Here is a 23147-nt window from a genome sequence, read left to right on the forward strand (position 1 = left end):
TGTTTATTTAGGTGGAAGGCAAATTTGGGTGAGAAATAGGGCTTAGAAATGACCTTATTTCATCCACACGGACAGAGACACGGGTGTGTGTCTCAGCCATGTGTGACACACGGCCTAGCACATGGGAGTGTGTTTTGGCCGTGTGTCCCTTGCATCTTTAAAATTTCAAAGCAGAATGCTCAGAATTGATTAGACAGTCTGGCTTCATACGGCTTAGCAAACAGGCGTGTGCCTTGCGCGTGTGACCAAAGTTAGAGAGTTACACGGGTACAGACATGGGCTGGGACACGACCGTATGCCCTATTTCGAATGACCACATGGCCTGACCATACTGGTGTGTCCCTTGCACTTTGGAAAAATTTTGAAATTTTGCGAAAAATTTTCTGAATACCGGGTTTAGTCTCGACTTATTTGTAATGCATATTTTGGGCCTCGAGGGCTAATTTAAGGGACAATATGATTCAATATGAACGATTTATGATATGAATGTTAAATGTTATGAAATATCTGTATTTGATCTATAAATTTTGGTAATACTCCGTAACCTCCGGCGACGGATACAGGTTAGGGGTGTTACATTTATTGGTATAAGAGCTACGGTTTAGCCGATTCTCAGACTAACATAGTGTATACGAGTCTAGCTATACATGCCATTATATAACCTGTGATAGTGTGATATCTCCTGACCATTTTAAAACATGTTTTTCATATAGTAATGTCATCCAACCGAGCTAATTCTGAAGAAGTTGAGAGCAATGCTCAAGCTTCAGTTCAAAGAGCAACCTCAAGTAGTAGAAGGCCCATATCTGAGGGCCAAGGAGGAAAGGCTAAAGAAGCCTTTTTCATAATGATGAACGAATGATTTATAGAATTTGTAAGAACAAACCTGGCTGTACAACAACATCCACTCCCTCATGTTTTTTAACCAGTTCCCGATATGCCACAAGGTACAGAACTTGTTAGACCTAGTCCTGCAGATAAAATCTGTAAGTATGGGGCTAAAGAAAACACTATCAGGGTTCTGGATGAATTGTTTTGGACACCAGTTGACTGTCTAAAATGTGTTGTATCACTGTTAAAAGACTCAACTTACTAGTGGTGGAACACTTGAATTTCTATTGTGCCGAATGAGATGGTCACTTGGGAATTTTTCCAAACTTAGTTCAAAAAGAAATATATCAGTCAGAGATTTCTTAATCAGAAATGAAAAGAATTTCTAGAGCTGAAATAGGGGCATATGACTGTATCTGAGTATGAAAGAGAATTTGTCCGACTGAGTAAATATGTCAGAGAATGTATCTCGACTGAAATCGCAATGTGTAAGCAGTTTGAAGAGGGTCTGAATGAAGATACAAAATTGCTAATTGAGATTCTTGAAATAAAAGAATTTGTTGTACTTGTTGACCAAGTATACAAAGCCGAAGAGCTTAGTAAAGAGAAAAGACAAGCTGAGATGGAAGCCAGAACTTCAAGTAAAATATTTACAGGAAAGTCATGTCAGTCGGCCTCAAAGAAATCATGAAAAAATTTTGATCGTTCTACTACCTCCGTGGGGTACTCTGGGAGAGATAGAGGTATTCAACGTTCTAGTTCAAGATCTCAAGCTGTAACAAGTGTGGGCAGTGTTAGAAATACCAAACCCAGATGCAAGCACTGTAATAAACTTCATTTTGGAGACTGCCGCATGAAAAGCGGAGCTTGCTTTAGATGTGGTTCCTTTGACCACTATCTAAGAGACTACCTAGAAAAGCTTGAGAAAGATACTGTTCAAACTTTAAGGATGAGCAACCCTGCTACAAGAGGTAGACCACCTCATAACCCCATCAATGTAAGTGGAAGTTGAGGTACAACAAAAGATTCAACTGTCAGATTTGAAGCACGAGCACCGGCTAGAACATATGCTATTCGTGCACGTGAGGATGCTTCTATACATGATGTTATTATTGATACTTTTTCTCTTCTTGATACTGGTATAATTGCTTTGATTGATCCTGGTTCAATACATTTATATATTTGTACGAATTTAGTGTTTAATAAAAAATTACTTGTTGAGTCCACTGAATTTGTGGTTAAAGTATCAAACCCCCTAGACCAGTATGTGATGGTGGATAAAATTTGCAAGAATTGTCCATTAATGATACAGGGTTTTTGTTTTCCGGTTGATTTGATGTTACTGCCATTTGATGAATTTGATATGATTCTAGGTATGAACTGGTTAACTCAGCATGATGCTGTTGTAAATTGTAAACATAAGCAGATTGTGTTGAAATGTCAGAATTGCGAAATGCTCTGTATTGAATCTAATAAATTGGATGGGTTGTGTAACGTGATATCAACCATGTCAGCATAGAAATATGTTAGAAAAGCGTATGATGCTTATCTTGCCTATGTGTTTTATACTAAAGTATCTGAACCGAAGATTAAATCAGTGCCAGTGATATGTGAATATCCTGATGTGTTACCGGAAGAATTACCCAAATTACCGCTGATAATAGAAGTGAAATTTTCTATAGATCTTGTTTCGGGGACAACACCGATATCTATAACACCATATACAATGACCCCTAAAGAATTAAAAGAATTGAAAGCACAGTTGCAAGAACTGATTGATAGGGGTTTCGCTCAACCCAGTTATTCACCATGGGGTGCACCGATTCTGTTTGTTAAGAAAAACGATGAATCACTGAGATTGTGTATTGATTACAGGCAGCTCAATAAAGTTACAATCAAGAATAAATATCCACTGTCCCGCATTGATAATTTGTTTGATCAGTTGAAAGGTGCCACCATGTTTTCAAAGATTGATCTCCGTTCTAACTATTATCAATTACGAGTAAAAGACTCGAATGTACCAAAAACAGCCTTCAGAACCAGGTACGGACATTATGAATTACTTGTGATGTCGTTTGGCTTGGCAAATGCACCTGCGGTATTTATGGATCTGATGAGCAAAATTTTCAGACCGTACCTGGATAGATTTGCGGTGGTATTTATTGATGATATTTTGGTATATTCCCGAGATGGAAATGAACATGCTGATCATTTGAGAATTGTTCTGCAAACCTACGTGAGAAACAGTTGTATGCTAAATTCAGTAAATATGAATTTTGGCTTCGGGAAGTTGGTTTTCTAGGACACATAGTGTCTGATGAAGGCCTTAGAATGAATCCAAATAAAATATCAGCAATTGTTAACTAGAAATCACTGAAAAATGTGTCTGAAATCAGAAGTTTTTTGGGATTATCCGGTTATTATCGGAGATTTGTGAAAACACAAAAATATACACACTTTTCCATGCCCTTTTTAACTCAAATTCATGCAATTTCAGTAAAATTCTTGTCGAAAAATATATAATTATTATAAAATAATTAAATTGCACTCAAATTGTGAACATGTTAAATTTTAATTAATTTTATATCAAAATTTGATTATTTTCGACAGATTTGTACAGAAGGAGAAAAATGGCTCGGCAGACACTATTAGAAGCGCAAAACCGAGAAGCAATTTTGAAGCATCAAGTCGAATTAATTTTTCAACCTAAGACAGCCTAAATTATGTGTATTAATTCATAATATAATTAATTTTAATGTTAATCCAATTTAATTTGAGTTGAATAAATTATTATTAATTAATTATGAACAGTGGCCTAGTTGAGCTGAACCGAGAAAACCGATCCAACCAAGCACTGGGCAACCCAAAACCGTTCAACATGCTGACCCAATCAACTTGTTTTGCTGATTATTTGGCTTGCAAAATGGCCCTTGAAGACTCCTTCAATTTGCATTAAACCCCTCCACTATTCATGCCTTTCAAGATTTGCCCCTACCTAAAAATAGCATGTTTGAAATCTTCAAACATGCCACATGTGTGGCCAGCCATGGGGGGAGTCTTTGGCTGCTGATTTTGGATGTTTTTAGCAACCTTCTCAACCTATAAATACCCCCCTTGGATGCTCACTTCAAACACATCTCAAAACCATTCATTCTTCAATTCTCTCTCACTTTTTTCTCTTCATTGTTCTTCATTGTTCTTCCCCATTCCATTGCCGATTTCACCTCTTGAAAAAGAGTCTTTCAGCCACCATTTGGATCAGCATTCAAGTGTTCGTGGAAGCCTCGGTTCAACAAGAACAAGCAGAGAAGGAGGAGCGGAGCAAACTAGTCAAGCCTCGAAGAAACACTAGATTTGATTTTTGTTCCTTATCCTTTTAATTTTATCATTGTTGTTATGAACATGTCTATGAATATTTGTGATGTTGATATGTTTAATTTAATTAATATGACTTAAATTTAATTCATGTCAAGTTGATTGCATTTTGTCTACTTGAGTTATTAAAATTGTGTTTGTGTTGTTATAGGTCTTGTAAGATGTTTGATTAAGTAAAACCATGACTAAGTTATTCTTGCATTACAATTGTAAGGTAACTAATGAATTAATTATTTAAATGGATTGAAATTTTAATTAATTGACACGATACTTAATATGCATGTTTAATCATCTAAGGTAGCTGAGGGTTAAATTAGCAATGGTATCTAACGATACATTAGCCTTGCAAAACTTGCAAGATTATTGTGATTAAGTTGTTTCAAGGTAGAAATACATTGTTACCTCGTGTAATCTTTTATGTGCTTATGAGATTGAATTAATTGTTTGAATTGGCATAGAGATATGTACAAGAGATTATTTTAATTTCATAAGTATGTCTGTGCATTAACACATTTGCTTATTAAAATTTGTTTAATCGGTTGAATTGACATAGAGATATAGTCAAGAGATAAATGGATTTTGGTAGGTAAGTATGTTCATAAGTTAGCAAATTACCGAGTTGCCGTGAATTTATTCGTAACAACATAAACATAAGTTTAATAATTCTAAGTTAAAAAATGTAAATTATCTAGCACAATTATGTCATCTTGATTAAAATAATCTTTTGAAATCGTGCATTGGAACTTTTATTTTATTTTTATTTATTTTACTTAGTTAAAATCCTAGTTTTTAATCACCTCCTCAAATCAAAATATTTTTCTTCACCAAAGTGTTTTTAATTGCATTCATAAATAATTCTTTTCACAGTCCCTGTGGGTACAGTAATTCGACATTTACTTGTCACTTTATTACTTGTTGCGATTGTGTACACTTGCACATTTCCTTCGTTCCAAGTTTTTGCCGCCATTGTCGGGGACTGTTTTAAAAAATATTATTTGTGAAATTGTTAATTTTACATTTTTGTCTTTTTCTATTAAATTTTAATTCCATTTTTTTGTGTTTATTTCAGGTGTTTATGAGTATTGGTCAAAATATTGACTTACTCCTCGTAGACCTTGAAATTGAAAGGACTTTTTGACAAAAGGGAAGACAAGCGAACCAAATAAAGACCGAAGATAAGAATTTCGAAAATCCAAACCAAAATCCTAGAGAAGCATTCACTTGTAATACTGACAATCCGATCATTGTTACCGATGACAAAAACTGTGCCATTCAACAATATGCCATTCCTCTATTCAACGAGCTCAATCCGAGTATTAGGAGACCCGAAAACAAGGCACAACAATTCGAACTGAAGTCGATCATGTTCCAAATGTTGCAAAATATGAGTCAATTTAGTGAGATTCCTACTGAAGATCCACATCTTCATCTTCAACTATTCATGGAAGCGAGTCACTCATTTAAACTAGTCGGGGTGACTGAGGACGCCTTGAGATTGAGATTATTTCCATACTCCTTAAGAGATAGAGCACGAGTGTGGTTGAACTCCCTACCATCCGGTTCCATAAATACATGACAAGAGTTGGTTGAATGTTTCTTAATGAAATATTTCCCCCCATCTTTAACCGCCAAGACCCGAAATGAAATCACTTCATTTCGGAAACTTGATGAAGAATCTTTATATGAGGCATGAGAGCGGTTCAAGGAGTTATTACAAAAGTGCCCTCATCACGACATTCCTTGTTGCGTTCAAATAGAGACTTTCTATATTGGTCTCAATATTCATACTAGAATGATGGTGGATGCTTCGGCAAATGGAACCCTTCTTTCTAAGTCTTATAACGATGCTTACGAGATTATTGAAAGAATTGCCAACAATAACTATCAGTGGTCAACCAACCGAGCAGCATCAGAAAGACGAGTAGCAGGAGTACATAAAGCGGATACACTTGCTTCTTTGGCAGCCCAGGTATCCTTTATGTCTTCTATACTTAAGAACATAATTGTTAACGGTTTCAATGGTAATCTATCAGGTCAGCAGCCAAACTAGTTCGAGAATATTTCTTGTGAATACTATGGAGATGGCCATTTCTTTGAAAATTGCCTATCGAATCAAGAGTTAAATTATTACATGGGAAATCAGAATTGGAATGGTCCGTAATCAAATTTTTACAACTCTTCATTGTAGAATCATCCAATTTATCTATGGAGTAATCAATGGGCGGACCATAGCGACTCTGTTATGCCATTTCAACCAAATTATCCCTCAGAATATTGTTAACAAGTGCAACAACCCCCACCAATTGAATCTTTAAGTGATCTTGAGAATTTGCTGAAGGCAAACATAGTGAATAATGATACCACTTTAAGAAATCTAGAGAATCAAATGGGTCAGCTAACCAATAAACTTCAAAATAAACCCTAAGTTATTTGGTTGAGCGACACAAAAAATCCAATAATTTTGGGCAAAGAACATTGCAAAAAAGTCTCTGTGCCAAGTGGAAAGACATTGGAGCCCAAGGTGGTTGAGGTTCAAGATAAGCCTGTTGTAGCTCAAGACAAAGAGGAAGTTCAACCAAGTGTTGAAACTCTTGTATCACAGAAGTCAGATTCAGTGATCCTTGATGAGGTAAACTCTAAACCAATTAGTTCTGATTATCTAACACCCTTGTCAGATATTATCCACATAATTAGCACAACCCATAATCAATTGTTAAACAAGGGATTAGATAAGGGTGATTCGATCCAATCTGGTCCTCTAAATATGTTTTCCCAAGTGATATGATCTTTATTGATGGGTTAGATATTATCCACATAATCAACACAATCCATAAACACAGTCAATAAATTACTGACAACATAAATATGAAAATTATGTCAAACAATTTTAATGGCCAGGGAGTGGGCACTCCCTCAAACACTTGTTCATACTTTTCATATTTTTCAATAGTCTATATAAAGGCATCTTCGTTTTTCATTATAAACAACATTTTTTATTATTTGATTAATAAAAGCACTCTTTGGAGGATTTTATTTCTCAAGGTTCGATTCTTGTTTTTATTTAGAAAATTCTTTTTACTTAATCTTGTTCAAATTTTTTGGGTTGCCAAGAAAACTTTCTTGGAGGATCGTTAGACCCATTGATTGAGTTTTTCAGGAAATCTTTTTGGAAAGGTTTAACAGACACTTATCCATCTATTCAGTTCCATCAGTTTATCTATTCCATATTCCATATTCCATCTTTTTTTGATTTCTTTATTTATCTTTTTCTTATTTTCTTGTGTTCGAATATTGTTATTCTTATTTTAATCTCTTTTGTTGTTTGTTTCAAGTTCAAAAAAATAAAACTTGCTTGCTACCCAAGATGTAGGTTTTTACTCTAGAGCATCTCAAGTCGAATTGAGTTTTTTCCTTCAAAACAACTTCAAGATTGAACTTTTAATACTTAGTGGGCGTTGCCCTCCTATCAATATATGTAAATCTTAGATTAATTTGTAACATTAGTTATAACATTATTACCTAGTTGGAATAAATAAATCACATTTTTTATAGAAATCGCTTTCATACCATATTGTAAATCATTTAATTCTGTTTGTAATTTAAAAACTTATTAAAAAATTAGACTTGATTAGAGTAATGATTAAAGATCTCGTCTGAAATCCAAGTAAGATGGTTTCAAACCTTATCAATCTCTTTCCTCCTCTTTAGTGTTGTATAAAAAAAATTGTTATTGAGTTTTTAGTTGACACAAATAATCATATTGTAATGATAAAAAAAAGTTAATTGAACTCTGGATCGAATTATTAGTGGAGTGGTAATTTTTTTTTATCGATTTTGGGCATGAACAACCACATTAATCATAAAGTGGGTGAAAGGAAAAAAATAGTAGCCATTTATGATATTTACTTATTTACAAAATAATTAATTTTTAATTTTTTTGTGGTAAATAAAACATTATTAAGCAATTACAAAAGTAATTAGGAAATCAAAAACCCATAATATCCTTTTGAACTAGCTCCTGCACAGAATGTGGGGAGTTCTATAAACACTTGGATACTTGTGAAACCTATAGCAACATGCTTGGCCATGAAATCCGCAATTGCATTATGAGCTCTAGGAATATGATGGATACATATCCTCTAATTCATTTGTATCAACTTATGAATTACTTGTAGTTTCATAAAATGACTATCAATAGCTTCTCCAGCCAAAATTATTTCCACCAAAAGGGTATTATCACAATCAAGTTCAACCTGGCGATATCCCTTATCCCATTATAAACGTAGCCCTACTAACATTGACCTCGCTTCAATCCTGAACACTTCGTCCTTCCCTAATACCATCAAATAGCCACATAACCAATTTCCATTAGCATCTCTGATGAATCCCCTAGTTGCAGCCGAGAAAGAATTAACGAAAATGCACCATATGTATTGAGCTTAATCCAACCACTTTTCGAACCTGATCATTTCATAGCAGTAACCATAGGTCCCGCATGAAAACTAGGCGTTGATGGTGGAGAATAACTTCTTGTCCAACTAGTACATGTATCTACCATATCCTGGATAGAGCTATGGCTACCAGAAAACACAAACATATTCCTATTTTTCCATAATAACCAGCACACTATAGGAAACAAAGTTTGTCAATCTACCTCATGACGGTCACAATCCCCTATGTTCTACGAATTCCATACAATCCATTGATCAGGTGATAAGGAGAAAAACAATACGAGTTCCATACAATCTATTCTACCGGACCACAACAAATTTTTAAATTTTTTTTAACTAAGTTGATGTAGATAACACTAATTAAATTTAACCAATAGCATTATAATGGTACAGATGATGACATTAACATATTTTTACGTTAATATTCAAATATCTCTAAATGGTTTATATTCTGTAAGAGATAACTCCAAACATTTTAAGTTGTCCCATGATAGAGATTGAAAGTTAACCTCAACAAGAATTTGAGTATTTTCTAAATTTTCAGTCACAATTTTGCCACCTGAATTTTCTTAAAGGAAATACAACCTGACAAAGTTGAGTGTTGATATTGATCTAAAAGTGATTCTCTTATATAAAAGTGCAATACCCAACATCAGCAAAAATAATGATCTTCCAAATTAATAATTGAAAAAAATTATCACCTTAATAACATAAATTAAACAAACTAGTATTAAACCCCACTTCGCATGGGTTTCAGAATTGTCTTATAATTTATTTTATTTAGTTAACAATAAATAATTTACTATAAAAGATAGTAAAACTATTAAATAATATTTATTAATTTTTACTTATAAAAATTAAATTTATAATACTTTCTAAGTCAGTTATGAATCTAGAAATAATTTGCAAGTGGAATATACTTCATTTAAATTTTTTAATAAAATCTTAAGTGAATAAAATATAAATACTAAATTACTTGTGAGTAAATTGACTGATTCCTTTAAATATATCATTTAAAATTAATTAAAAGAATTTTGCAGAAACAAATAAAATATAAACTTTAAATTAATGTGGAAGTGGATGTGCGAATTCTGACTCTTTAAGTACAGGATTTAAGGTTAAAATAATTATTATTTAACTAATTTTTATTTTTTGCTAATTGGTTAAATGTTAATCCTAACTTAATTTTTTTGGCCAACCACTTTAAATGGATAGTTTAAAAATAAAAGTAGTAATCAAATAGTGTTTTGTTTTTCTAAATTGTATCACCATAATGGATTATGTAAATACATTTTATATTTTATATTTTCCAAATTTTTGTTGAAATTGAATTATTATGAAATTATAACGAATAAAAGATTAATTGAATTAAGGAGAATATAATAAAAACACAAAATGAAGAATAACTTCAACACAATACAAATACTTGAATATGTCTAAGTTAAATAAAAATCAATTTTGACAGAAAAATATTTTTAAAAAACTTGAGCACCATGTAAATATATAAAACAATAAAATCTACATTTAAAAATTTATAATATTATAAATATATAAAAAATACTACTACAACAAATACATTATTTTTTCCCCTTCCTTCCCTTTTTCCCATTTCCCCTTTCTCTTTCTGTTCCTTCCCGCTCCCTCCGTTCTTTTCCCTTCCATCTCCTTTCTACTCCATCCAAAACCCAAAAGGAAAATGTTTTATGAAAAGTGATTATTTTTTTTTTAAAATTTTACATTTTTTATTAAATAATTTTGTGTAAAATATTTTTTGGTAAATTTCTGAAAATTATTTTAGAAAACTATTTCAAGTGAAATAAACACATCATAAATTATATTTGTTTTAAAATATTATCGAAATATTGCTATTTGATAATAAAAATTTATTTTATGATAACTATATTATCTTATATACACTTATCAATAATTAATGTCTAATTAAAACTTAAATTTAAATTTATATAAATGATTAATGAAGCTAAGCAAGTTGTCTTACACTTTGTAAAAGAGAAAAATTCTCTACTAAAAAGATTATTTTTCATTCATTGGTGAATTATTTTCTGTTGGTAATAAAATAGACGATTAAATAACAGTTGCATGATCCTTTGGCCCAACCTTGCTTAATAAAGATACTCTATCCAACAAATACATGGTCTTCAAAGGTGACCACGGAAAATAAGGGCATCTTTGCAAATTAAAAGGATATCGCATTTCCTCATGAAAGAAAACATGCAAGTAGCAAAAGAAACACGTAGCAAAATAAATAAGGACGAGGGTTAGCTATAAAGAGTAAGATATAGAGGTTAACAAGGACCACCTTTTACCACCATTATTGTCTAATGTTTCCAAGGTCTTTATCCCAAAAATATTCACTAACTTGACATCAAAGAAAGCCTCGGAGCATAAGCTTCAATGCTCTCCTTAATTTCTTGTATGCTTGTAGATCACTCTTAAACAACCTATAACCCATCCACACCATAGCCTAGTCACAACCTAAAAAGGCACAATATGTGGGAAATGAACAAGAAATCATGGATCCCACTATAAAAGAAAATCTCACTGTTTGCACTATTCTTGTTACTACCCACATAATCACCACGACAATCGCTACTATAGATAATTTTGGTTCTACAAAACCTAATGACATTACAACAACTCTGATGGTCTCCCAACCTAGTGGTACAACTACTAGCCCATATATAACAATCCTTGTCACATTTACTTCTGTCAAGATTGGTTCACTTGGTTCCTTAACCTGTCTTCCACCTCTATGGGGGTGTAAACCCTATGGTCGCTCTTCTATAGGTACCAACCTCATTTTTATTCCCCTGCATTCTTTCGTTTTGCACTCCATGATACTACCTATTTCATGTGTTTACTACATAAATTATTAATATTTTATTATGTTATTTGATGCAAAACCTAGCCTTTAGTAATCCTTTTAAATTTGGAACAACTTCAATGTCACTCCCTTCTTGTATGCCTCACACAAAAGGAACTTCTATATTTTTTGCCACAATAGGTCCCTGGTTATAACTGACACAGCAGGTGGTTCCAATTATGCTTGCAACTCCTAACAAATGTATTGTACATGACAAATCCTATTAACTTGACCTATTAGTAGTCATCTTAGTTCTCCGATTACCATTCTAATACATGTCCCAGATATATTTATAGGCCTCCACCTACTTGGCACAACAAAAGAAAACTCTAAATAACACTTGCAACCAACTTAACTAGTTATTACAAAGTCAAAAAAAGAAAAACCAATGTGTTGACCATGAGCGAGCTCAATATATTGATGATGACCACGCAAAGAGCTATAGCTTGGCAATTGGAAGAGGGAACCAAAATTGTGAGGAACCTACCCGATATAGGTCAAGATAGAGGGTGAAGAAAGGAATACTACCCATTAAAAGAAGAAATTGTCACATCCCAAAAATCGGGCTAGAGGAAAATTGCAATAACGGACCAAGAGTTGTCACGCTATGAATTTTAATTTAAAATTTGTAAAATTGTTTCAAGTATGAGCCATTAGCTTAATGGTTAAGAGAAAATAAGGAGAGTGTGTACTTTGGCTTAGAGACTTGAGTTCGAATAATTTCCCTTGCAAATTGATTAAATTTTTGCTAATTTTTCTCTCCTCCTATTTTTGTGCCACCCCACCTATTTAACCTAGGTTTAAATACACAATTTTCACTTAATGATCAACTTTCTCATTTTTTCACTTCCACAACCGTCCAACCCTATTCCTCTCTCAAACTGTCCCGATTTTTCTTCCTTTCTCCTTCATTATATTGCCCTCATTAACCCTTGTTGTGCCGCCCTTCTTGTCCTCAATTGTTTTGCTTACTTGTTTTCTTATTTTCCTAATGAATTGAACACTATATTCACCCTCTCTTTTCTGCCTTTTTGGATCTTCATTGTTTCCCATCTTTTCCCTTGGTGTTGTTGTGAATTTTACTCTTATTTTTCTCCTCTCTTCTTTTTTGTTGCTATCGATTTGCACTGCTATTTTTCCAGTCTTTACCTTATTTTTTAATCCTTAAAAAAGTCCCTAAATCACCCTAAAAACTTCTCCTTTGTGCTGCCAATAGCAGCCCCATTGTTGCCGCCGTTAGTGGTGTTGCCGCCTTTAGAATATTGACATTTTTAGGTTGCTGTAATTTTTGTTTTGTTGCACCATTACAGTAGTATTTTATTTAATATTTATTTTTTTAAATAGCGCTTAACCTTTCCAGTTAAAGGTGCATCCGATCTCACTCATCTGACATCTCAAATCTAATTAACAGGAAGCGTAAGTGCGATTTGTCACGAGTTAGTGTGTTGTATAGTTTTTGTTGAGAGATGACGTTTTGGCTGATTGTTCTAAGGAATTTAATTTTATATTAGTTACTAATTTTTAGTGATATTTTAATTGTAGGTGTTGATCAGAATGTCCTGGATCAACAGTGAAGTTGGAATGCTTTCGCACTCTCATTTCACATCAAATCAGTGTAAGTTCGTTCGATGTTTCTAATCTAAAAATTCATGGGAGTATCGCTATTTTGGCCGAACCCTTAGGGGTATTTCAAGGTTGGTCCTAATTGTATTATTAATGTATTAAATGTAGGTTTAATTTAATTTAGTCCCGCATAAGTTTGGAGTTACGAATTTACAGATTAGTGCTGCGAATTTGTGAACTAAGGTGCAGGTCCTAACTCAAAATAATTGTTTGCAATACAATAAAACATATATTAAGTTGATAAATATTGCTTGCTGGTCGGGCAAGCTGTGTGGCCAAATGAGCTAATTAAATGGTGTCGAACATCTATAATTGACCGAGTGATGAGTCTTTATTAAAATTTGCATGAATGCAAAATTTCACATGTCTAATTAATTGATTGCATGCCTGATATTGATGGACACTGTATTTGCATGATATGGATTGCTATTGGTTATTGAGTGTTTGTATAGCATGCGACTCATTGAGTCATTGATTGATTTCATGCTAAGTATGTTTGATTGTAATGCATATTGTATGTATGTTACACACTATTGATGCCATACTTATCGATTGACTGAAATCATGAAATCAATGTACCAAAACTATTATCGCAACCATGTAAAACATGCCATTGTACCAAAGCTGAATTGAAAACATGATATTGCTCAATGATTGTATGTCATGTTGCATATGCATGGGGTAGGTTATTATGGTTGATTGAGGCGTTCCGCGGAGTACCAACAACAATTAAAGTTCACAATATTGTTTTCAATGCACTGCATCAGGAGTACCAAGAATATTGGTGATTTTTAATCATATTATTGGCAGCTTGATTGCACTATTGGTGGCTTGTCCACACTATTGACAGTTTATTTGGATTATCGTTATTGGAGGCTTGTGCACAATACTGGTAGCATGCCTGCTCATATTGGCAGTTTATCTACATTACTGTACTGGTGGTTTATCCACATTGAGCTTTGGTTCGCACTATTTGGAGTTCGGTAGATGAGTTTTGGGGAAATCGTGGTGTGTAGTGGATGATTGGGTAGGAACCTTTGGCATTACATCATACCATTCCTATACTTTGATCTGTTAACTATTATGGTTTAATATGAACTGTTACTGATATGAACTCCATGAGGTGGCTTTATGTTATTTTGGTTAATGCTTATATGCATTGATTGATAATTTGCTCTATTTATTTTGGTCTTTGTGTTAATGCTCTCACGTCTTACTGTATTGATATATGTTTGATTAGATAAATTTTGGACTCATACTAAGCTTTCATAAGCTCACTCCCTCATCGTGATTAACTTTTCATGTAAACTATAGCACCTCATACCCGGCCCTTGAAAAGGATCCAGGAATGACGCGTTACAACCTTACATCCTTTTCCTTTTTCGAAAATTAATTGGAAAAGAAGTTAGACTTCATCAAAACTATCTTGAGATAACAAAATTTTAAAATAGAAAATTATGAAGTAAACTATCAAAAATCAAGGCCATAAGCTTCATTACAAGAAATAGGGAAAAATTATAGTTTGACGAATACAATTTTAGTTACAAAATATCATTCTTTAGAAATCTTAAGCCTTAACGTCACCTTCACTGTCATCTATAACACAAAAACATTAGAAGTCTCACAATAAAAAATATCCTCTAGTATGGTCCTTGATGATTCCTTTACTTCTTCAATGATCCTGAGAAAGAAAGGTAATAGAGTAAGTTTATAGAACTTAGTGAGTTCCAGAGCAAACACTAAGATAGCTATACATATGATAAACAAATGAACCTTCCCAACTCAATGAAACACATAGTTCGCCCATTGGCAAATACTATACACAAGCAGAATTTATATAATTCACCCATTAGCAAAGTACTAAACTTATTCAGATCTTATAGTAGACTAAGTTCCTTTGGCGCATATAGTACGCCCATGCATTTAAGCAAACAACCTTCTTCGTGTTGGACAAAAACCCTAGTCCATGTTCAGAGATCATATCATTTGTACTTTTCTTTTCCTTTGTCATGTTTGCCAATTTGGTTTGCAATTACACTTGCCCTACCAAAGGCTAGATAACCATTCTCATGTATCGCGATCTGCCAGTTCAATGCTCATATGATTGAAGGCAATGCCATGATTTCATTTCCTTTTGTTCGCACCATATGGTTCCTTTCGAGTATACTGGTATTAACTCAACACGATACAAGGCGTTATAACATTTATACTAATATGCCGCACCATACTTTTCACGATAAGAATTAGTTATTCATGCAAAACACTTTACCTTTACAAAATAGGTAAACTTACCTTATACCAAACATGCATGAAAGCATACACATGCACACATGGAGTAAAAAAGAGCTCACCACACAAGTTGTAGAAAAGCTCAGACAGCAAGACCCTTGCCCTTATCTCGGGAGCTTTCAGGAGTTTCTTGAGCTATAACATGAAGAGTTATCTTATCAAATGATTTTACCAGAAACTAAACATGTTTAACAATAGTGTTCACAGGAAACCCGAAATTTGAAAGTTTCCTCCTTAATTCCCTTAAACTAACCCTAAAGCATAAAACCTTAGGGTTCCATAAATAACCATGAAAACAACTTGAGTTTCAACAATATTGTTTTCAATGCATGCATCGAGTACCAAGAATATTGGTGATTTTTAATCATATTATTGGCGACTTGATTGCACTATTGGTGGCTTGTCCACACTATTGACATTTATTTGGATTATCGTTATTGGAGGCTTGTGCACAATCATCGGTAGCATGCCCGCCATATTGGCGCTTATCTACATTCTTCAGATCGGTGGTTTATCCACATTGAGCTTTGGTTCGCACTATTTGGAGTTCGGTAGATGAGTTTTGGGGAAATCGTGGTGTAGTGGATGATTGGGTAGGAACCTTTGGCATTACATCATACCATTCCTATACTTTGATCTGTTAACTATTATGGTTTAATATGAACTGTTACTGATATGAACTCCATGAGGTGGCTTTATGTTATTTTGGTTAATGCTTATATGCATTGATTGATAATTTGCTCTATTTATTTTGGTCTTTGTGTTAATGCTCTCACGCCTTCTCGTATTGATATATGTTTGATTAGATAAATTTTGGACTCATACTAAGCTTTCATAAGCTCACTCCCTCATCGTGATTAACTTTTCATGTAAACTATAGCACCTCATACCCGGCCCTTGAAAAGGATCCAGGAATGACGCGTTACAACCTTACATCCTTTTCCTTTTTCGAAAATTAATTGGAAAAGAAGTTAGACTTCATCAAAACTATCTTGAGATAACAAAATTTTAAAATAGAAAATTATGAAGTAAACTATCAAAAATCAAGGCCATAAGCTTCATTACAAGAAATAGGGAAAAATTATAGTTTGACGAATACAATTTTAGTTACAAAATATCATTCTTTAGAAATCTTAAGCCTTAACGTCACCTTCACTGTCATCTATAACACAAAAACATTAGAAGTCTCACAATAAAAAATATCCTCTAGTATGGTCCTTGATGATTCCTTTACTTCTTCAATGATCCTGAGAAAGAAAGGTAACAGAGTAAGTTTATAGAACTTAGTGAGTTCCAGAGCAAACACTAAGATAGCTATACATATGATAAACAAATGAACCTTCCCAACTCAATGAAACACATAGTTCGCCCATTGGCAAATACTATACACAAGCAGAATTTATATAATTCACCCATTAGCAAAGTACTAAACTTATTCAGATCTTATAGTAGACTAAGTTCCTTTGGCGCATATAGTACGCCCATGCATTTAAGCAAACAACCTTCTTCGTGTTGGACAAAAACCCTAGTCCATGTTCAGAGATCATATCATTTGTACTTTTCTTTTCCTTTGTCATGTTTGCCAATTTGGTTTGCAATTACACTTGCCCTACCAAAGGCTAGATAACCATTCTCATGTATCGCGATCTGCCAGTTCAATGCTCATATGATTGAAGGCAATGCCATGATTTCATTTCCTTTTTGTTCAGACCATATGGTTCCTTTCAGAGTATACGGGTATTAACTCAACACGATACAAGGCCGTTATAACATTTATACTAATATGCCAGACCATACTTTTCACGATAAGAATTCGTTACTCTGGCGCAAACACTTTACCTTTACAAAATAGGTAAACTTACCTTATACCAAACATGCATGAAAGCATACACATGCACACATGGAGTAAAAAAGAGCTCACCACACAAGTTGTAGAAAAGCTCAGACAGCAAGACCCTTGCCCTTATCTCGGGAGCTTTCAGGAGTTTCTTGAGCTATAACATGAAGAGTTATCTTATCAAATGATTTTACCAGAAACTAAACATGTTTAACAATAGTGTTCACAGGAAACCCGAAATTTGAAAGTTTCCTCCTTAATTCCCTTAAACTAACCCTAAAGCATAAAACCTTAGGGTTCCATAAATAACCATGAAAACAACTTGAGTTTCATCGGTGTTTACCAAATACCAATGTCAGTAGAGTTTGCTAAGTACAATGAACTCGGTCCTTTAGGCAAGTCTCAGTGCTCGAGTTTTCCCACAAAAATGAAGAGATTTTTTGGAGAGAAAAATTAAGTTTTCCAAAGAAAGCAAAAAACTTGATCAGGAAGTCACTATTGTCCTCCCATTACCCTTCCTTTAGTCCCCGTGACTAATAACATTCTCTCTCATCTTAAATGGTGCCCTTTCAGTTTTAGAAACATTATCCCATTATAACTAGTACTCTTTAGGCCAACTAAATGGTTCCAAATAAAATAATAATAAAGCTGACTATTTTTTTAAACTAAGGGCTTAACAGTTAAGGAATAAACATTAATGTCTACTAGCTGGGTGGCATATACCCTATAAAGGAGTCTGCCAGACCACCAAGCTCACCTTAATAAAGACTTCACCTAAAGGTATATTGTATAGTCTTCGAGCACATAGTCATATATAGTACCATATCCACTTAGAACCTATTCTATAAGTCTTACTTCTTATAACAGTACTCAAATACTGTGGCTTCGCTGGGCGAGATGTTACATAAACCTTGAAACTAGGAGCGGACCCGACATACAGAGAATCATCTCATACATCTGACTATTTTTAAATAAGTATTATTAATAAATCTATATTGATTTTGGTTTGTAATTTTTAATTATTTCTGGTATTTGGATTGATAACTTTTCATTTGGGGATTTCTGCATGTATGTATTACTTAAGCATTATAATCGGGAAATGCATGATATCTGGCTTAAGTAAAATTTAACCTTGTTCTCCAATTTCCACTAAATTTCAAAAAAAACCGATAAGGAAACTAGATTTCCAAAATGACATGGATAATGGTTTTCCCTTGCACTCATTAACATTGAGCATTTACAAAGTAGAGTGACAAATAAAGGTTTTTCTAAAACAAAATTGTCAACAATAAATTGAATCTTAAGTACAAAAAACCTAATAAATAAATGTTTTTAAAACTAACTCAAAGTAAAACCACGATTTCTCTCTAAAATGAGTCGATTTAAGGTCTTCAAAATTATTGTAAGTTAGCCATTTCTGTGGCTAATGTAACCTTCTCAATCTAGCCATAACGTCTAGGCCAGGTTAGGGAGGTTACATTTGGTTGTATCAGAGCTCGGTTCAAAACATAAGATTGAGCATTATTTTTTAAATGGGTTTGCATGCATTCATTGAAAAGAAAGGGCATTTTGGGAATAACAAGCCACAAGAAATTTTGAAAATGATTTCCTACAAAGAAAAGCAGGTCCGAGACTCTAACTTTGGTTTTCATAGAAATGCTAATGCTAAATTGTAGATAAACACTAGGTGTGTATTACTATAGACATAGAATTGAAATAACTAGTGTTTGAATATTCTCTTACTGTAAAGGAAAAACTTGAAAACTAATTGAACGTATCTAGTGAATGTTTCTGTGAAACTTTAGACCAAACTTAAGATCGAAGGATACATAATGGACAATCATAGTATGAGGAACTGTGGGGCTCAGCATCGAGCTGCGCAAGTTGAGTCATTTGCTTCTCAGGGAATTGTGCCTGATCTTTAGGCAAATGACATCGTGAGTGTGCCTACTGTAGAAGGCTGTGATTAAGAGACAGGGGATGATGTAGTATCCCAAGTAATTTTAGGAGTCCTAAAAAAAGTTTTCGGGACTTTGGTTAAGAAGATTAAGTTGGAGGAAAAGAATAAATGTTTGGAGCTCAAAAGAAAGGGAAGGAATAAAGTATGGAATAGAAGAGAGTTTGGTTCCACCGGTCCGAATCAACAACCTTTGAAGCAGGCTAGGGAAGCTAAACCTCAATAGAATATGGTAGTAGCCATTACTAGAGGAATTGTTGGATCATCTAGGATTGTAATTTATGGATACGATGATAAGTTCCACCGGAGTGATTGTTGGAAAAGGTTGGGTACCTTTCTGGGTTGTGGTTTGATGGAACACAGGGGTGAGGGTTTGATCTGTCGTAACTTAGTGTAGTAGACTAAACTAGTTTTCACACTTAAGGAGCCTGAATAGAAGCATTTTCAATATGTTTTAGTTAAGTTTCTTTAGTTTTACTTACATTGAATAAAATGTGCAAATCCAGTCTTTTATTGACCTTAAGGGCCGAATGAGGCCTAAGGGAGAGCTAACGTACTATGTAAGTGTGCAAGTGACTATTAGAAGGCATTTTAGGTCGATACTGGATGCTATGTCGCAACACGAGAGGTCTGATGTTGCAACATAGGAACAAAATGAAGAAAACACAAGTCTAAATTTGATGTCATGACATAAACTGAGGGTGTCGCGACATACCCCTACAGATGGCTATAGAGAAGCATATTGGTTTGTGTCGCGACATCGACTCTGGGACAAAAATTAAACGCAAAGTAGGGGCATTTTGGTCGACACAATCAAACTTAAAGCTCAGGAATCTCAGCTAACCTAAGGTTAGGGACGACGTCCACCTAAAGGCTATAAATAGGCCCCTTGGGCACATGTCAAAGACACCTTTCCATTAACCTAGTTTCTTTCTTTAGAATTAGTTTCGTTTTCTTTCTTAGGTTTCTAGAGTTTATTTTATTTGCTTGTTATTTTCTTTCAAGAGATCTTGATTGTGGAATCATTCAACTCTGTGGGTTTATGCTTAATATCAATATAATGAGGCTCTTTCATTTACTGTATCTAGTAAATTTAATTAACATACTTTCTTTTTACATTAATTATATATTTTTATGAACGCCATGAGGAACTAATACTTCTATAGGGGATTATCAAGTGGAGGTATGATTTATTAACTATTTTGTAGGGTTCATCAAAGGATCAGCTGTTTGGGAAAGGGAGAACGTGAAACAAACCTTAGGCTTGACAACCTCGGGAAGTCATCAAGGTGGACATTAACCCAAAATTTGTATTGTCCATCCGTGAACACCTTAACCCTAAACTAGTTTGGACTGTGAGGTCAGAAGATAAGTAGTTCTTGCTGACTTGTTATGTTAGTTGAAGATCAGAATATCCTATTAGGTTAGCGACTAGTTGATTGACGAGGAACCCGAAACGACAGTTGATGGAGATTACCAAAGTAAGCTAATCACCCTAATCGAATTTTATTTATTCTCCCTTTTTAATCTCTAGAATCATTTCTTTTTTTATGTTGTTTTATTTTTATTATTATAAAACCCCTAAGAATCCTTTATTTTATATTCTTCGTACTATAACTAAATGGAAAGTACTAATTAGATCTTTTAGTGTTTAGGTTAGAATTGATGTAGTGTTCGCCTCCCTTGGGTACGATTCTCAAAGTACTCACCCACTCCATTGTCAAATTATATTACAACTAGACTCGTATACTTAAGGATAACTCCTCGTAATTCTATATTTTATTACAATATTCACACTCAGAATGTTAGTACATCCGGAGGCGGTTAGGGTTGTCCTCATCGGGTAAATCAGATGTAAGCTCCGACATAAAATCAGGGTCAGGTAAGGGTACAAAATGAAAGGGGTAATCAATTCCCTTAGAGGGGCGGTGTTTAGAATCAAAATGGTAATGGTAATCAGGGATAAAAAGCACCAAGTCAGGGTGTGAATCGAGCTCGACTAGGCAACTTGCTTTGGTATATACGACTGGACATCGAGATGACAAAGATGCGGCTAATGTCAATGCAGGTACATTTCTTAAATTGTACTTTACATAGATTAATTCTTGCTTACTCATCCATTTATAGCAAGTTGTGTATTTTTTAAATTGGGAATTGGGGTAGAGAAAACTGTTAGTAACGTTTGTATAGTTTGATATTTAAGATATATCTTTTAGGAATGTAAGGATATGTATTGTCTGGAATTGTGTTGGGATTAGAGTTGTACAGTGAAAGTATGGTGTCTTATTTTAGAGAAAAGGGTATCAGATTTTGTGACTAAAAAAATTTCGAGGACGAAATTTCTTTTAAGAAGGGAAAAATTGTCACATACCAAAAATTGGGCTAGAAGAAAAATGGAGTAGTGGACCAAGAGTTGTCACACTATGAATTTTAATTTCTAACTTTTAAAATTGTTTCAAGAATAAGCCATTCGCTAAATGATTAAGAGAAAATAACAAGAGAGTGTATTGGGCTTAGCGACCCGAGTTTGAATCCTTTCCCTTACAAATTGATTACTTTTTTCCTAATTTTTCTCTCCTCCTATTTTTGTCCCACCCCACCTATTCAACCTAGGTTTAAATACAAAATTTTCACTTAATGATCAAATTTTCTAATTTATTTTACTTCCATAACTATCCAACCCTATTCCACTCTCAAACTCTCTCATTTTTTTCTTCCTTTCTCCTTCACTTTGCTGCCCCCATTAACCCCTATTGTGCCGCCCCTCTTCTCCTCCATTTGTGCTTCTATTTTTCTAGCCTTTACCTTATTATTTTTAATCCTTAAGATATTCCCTAAACCACCTTAAAAAATACTTTTTTGTGCCACCAATAGCAGCCCTAGTATTGCCGCCATTAGTGGTGTTGTTGCCTTTAGAATACCGACGTTTTTGGGCTATTGTAAATTTTGTTTTGTTGGACAATTACAATAGTGTTTTCTTTAATATTTTCATGTTTAAAACAAGACTTAACCTTTCCAATTAAACGTGCATCCAATCCCATTCATCTGGTATCTTAGATTTAATTAACGGGAAGCGTAATTGCGATTTGTCGTGAGTTATTGTGCCGTATAGTTTTCATTAAGAGATGATGTTTTGGTTGATTTTTCTAAGGCCTTTAATTGTATATTAGTTACTGATTTTTAGTGATATTTTAATCGTAGGTGTTGATCAGAACATCCTAGATCAGTAGGGAAGTTAGGTCGCTTTCACACTTTCGTTTCGCATTGAATCAGTGTAAGTTCGTACGATGTTTCAAATTTGAAAATTTGTGGTAGTATCATTGCTTTGGCTAAACCCATAGGGGCATTTCAAGGTTGGTCATTATTGTATTATTAACATATTAAATGAATATTCGATCTAATTTAGTCCTAGTTTAAGTTTAGAATTACAAATTAGCGGATTAGTATTGCAGATTTTTCAGAACTAGGACCGGACCCGACATATAGAGAATCACCTCGAATATCAAACTATTTGTAAATAAGTATTATTAATAAGTCTATTGGTTTTGGTTTGTAATTTTGAATTATTTCTGGTCTGTAGCTTGGAAACTTTTTGTTTTGGGATTTCCGCATGCATGGATTACTTAAGTATAATAACTGAGAAATGCATGATATTTGGCTTAAGTAAAATTTGAAATTGATCTCCAATTTCTACTACATTGCAAAGAAACATTTTTAAAAAACAAATCGATAAGGCAACTAGATTTCCAAATGACATGAATAATGGTTTTCCACTGCACTAGTTAACATCGAGTTTTCTTTCTTGATCTTGGGGTGCCCTAAAAGGTAGTTGACATTGACAAGATCATTGTGTTTTTGAGGATTAAGGTATATAGATGTGCATGGATATGGTAATTTTGTTAG

At 33.9% G+C, this 23147-nt stretch overlaps 1 non-coding gene across 1 annotated transcript; it reads right to left on the reverse strand.

Moving 5' to 3' along the window:
- Nucleotides 1–5836: 5836 nt before the first annotated feature.
- LOC128032712 (small nucleolar RNA R71) lies at nt 5837–5943 on the reverse strand. Its single transcript, XR_008188997.1, has one exon. It is a non-coding gene; the product is annotated as a small nucleolar RNA R71 (small nucleolar RNA).
- Nucleotides 5944–23147: the final 17204 nt, after the last annotated feature.

This window comes from Gossypium raimondii, chromosome 1, assembly GCF_025698545.1.
Source record: "Gossypium raimondii isolate GPD5lz chromosome 1, ASM2569854v1, whole genome shotgun sequence".
Taxonomy (NCBI): Eukaryota; Viridiplantae; Streptophyta; class Magnoliopsida; order Malvales; family Malvaceae; genus Gossypium; species Gossypium raimondii.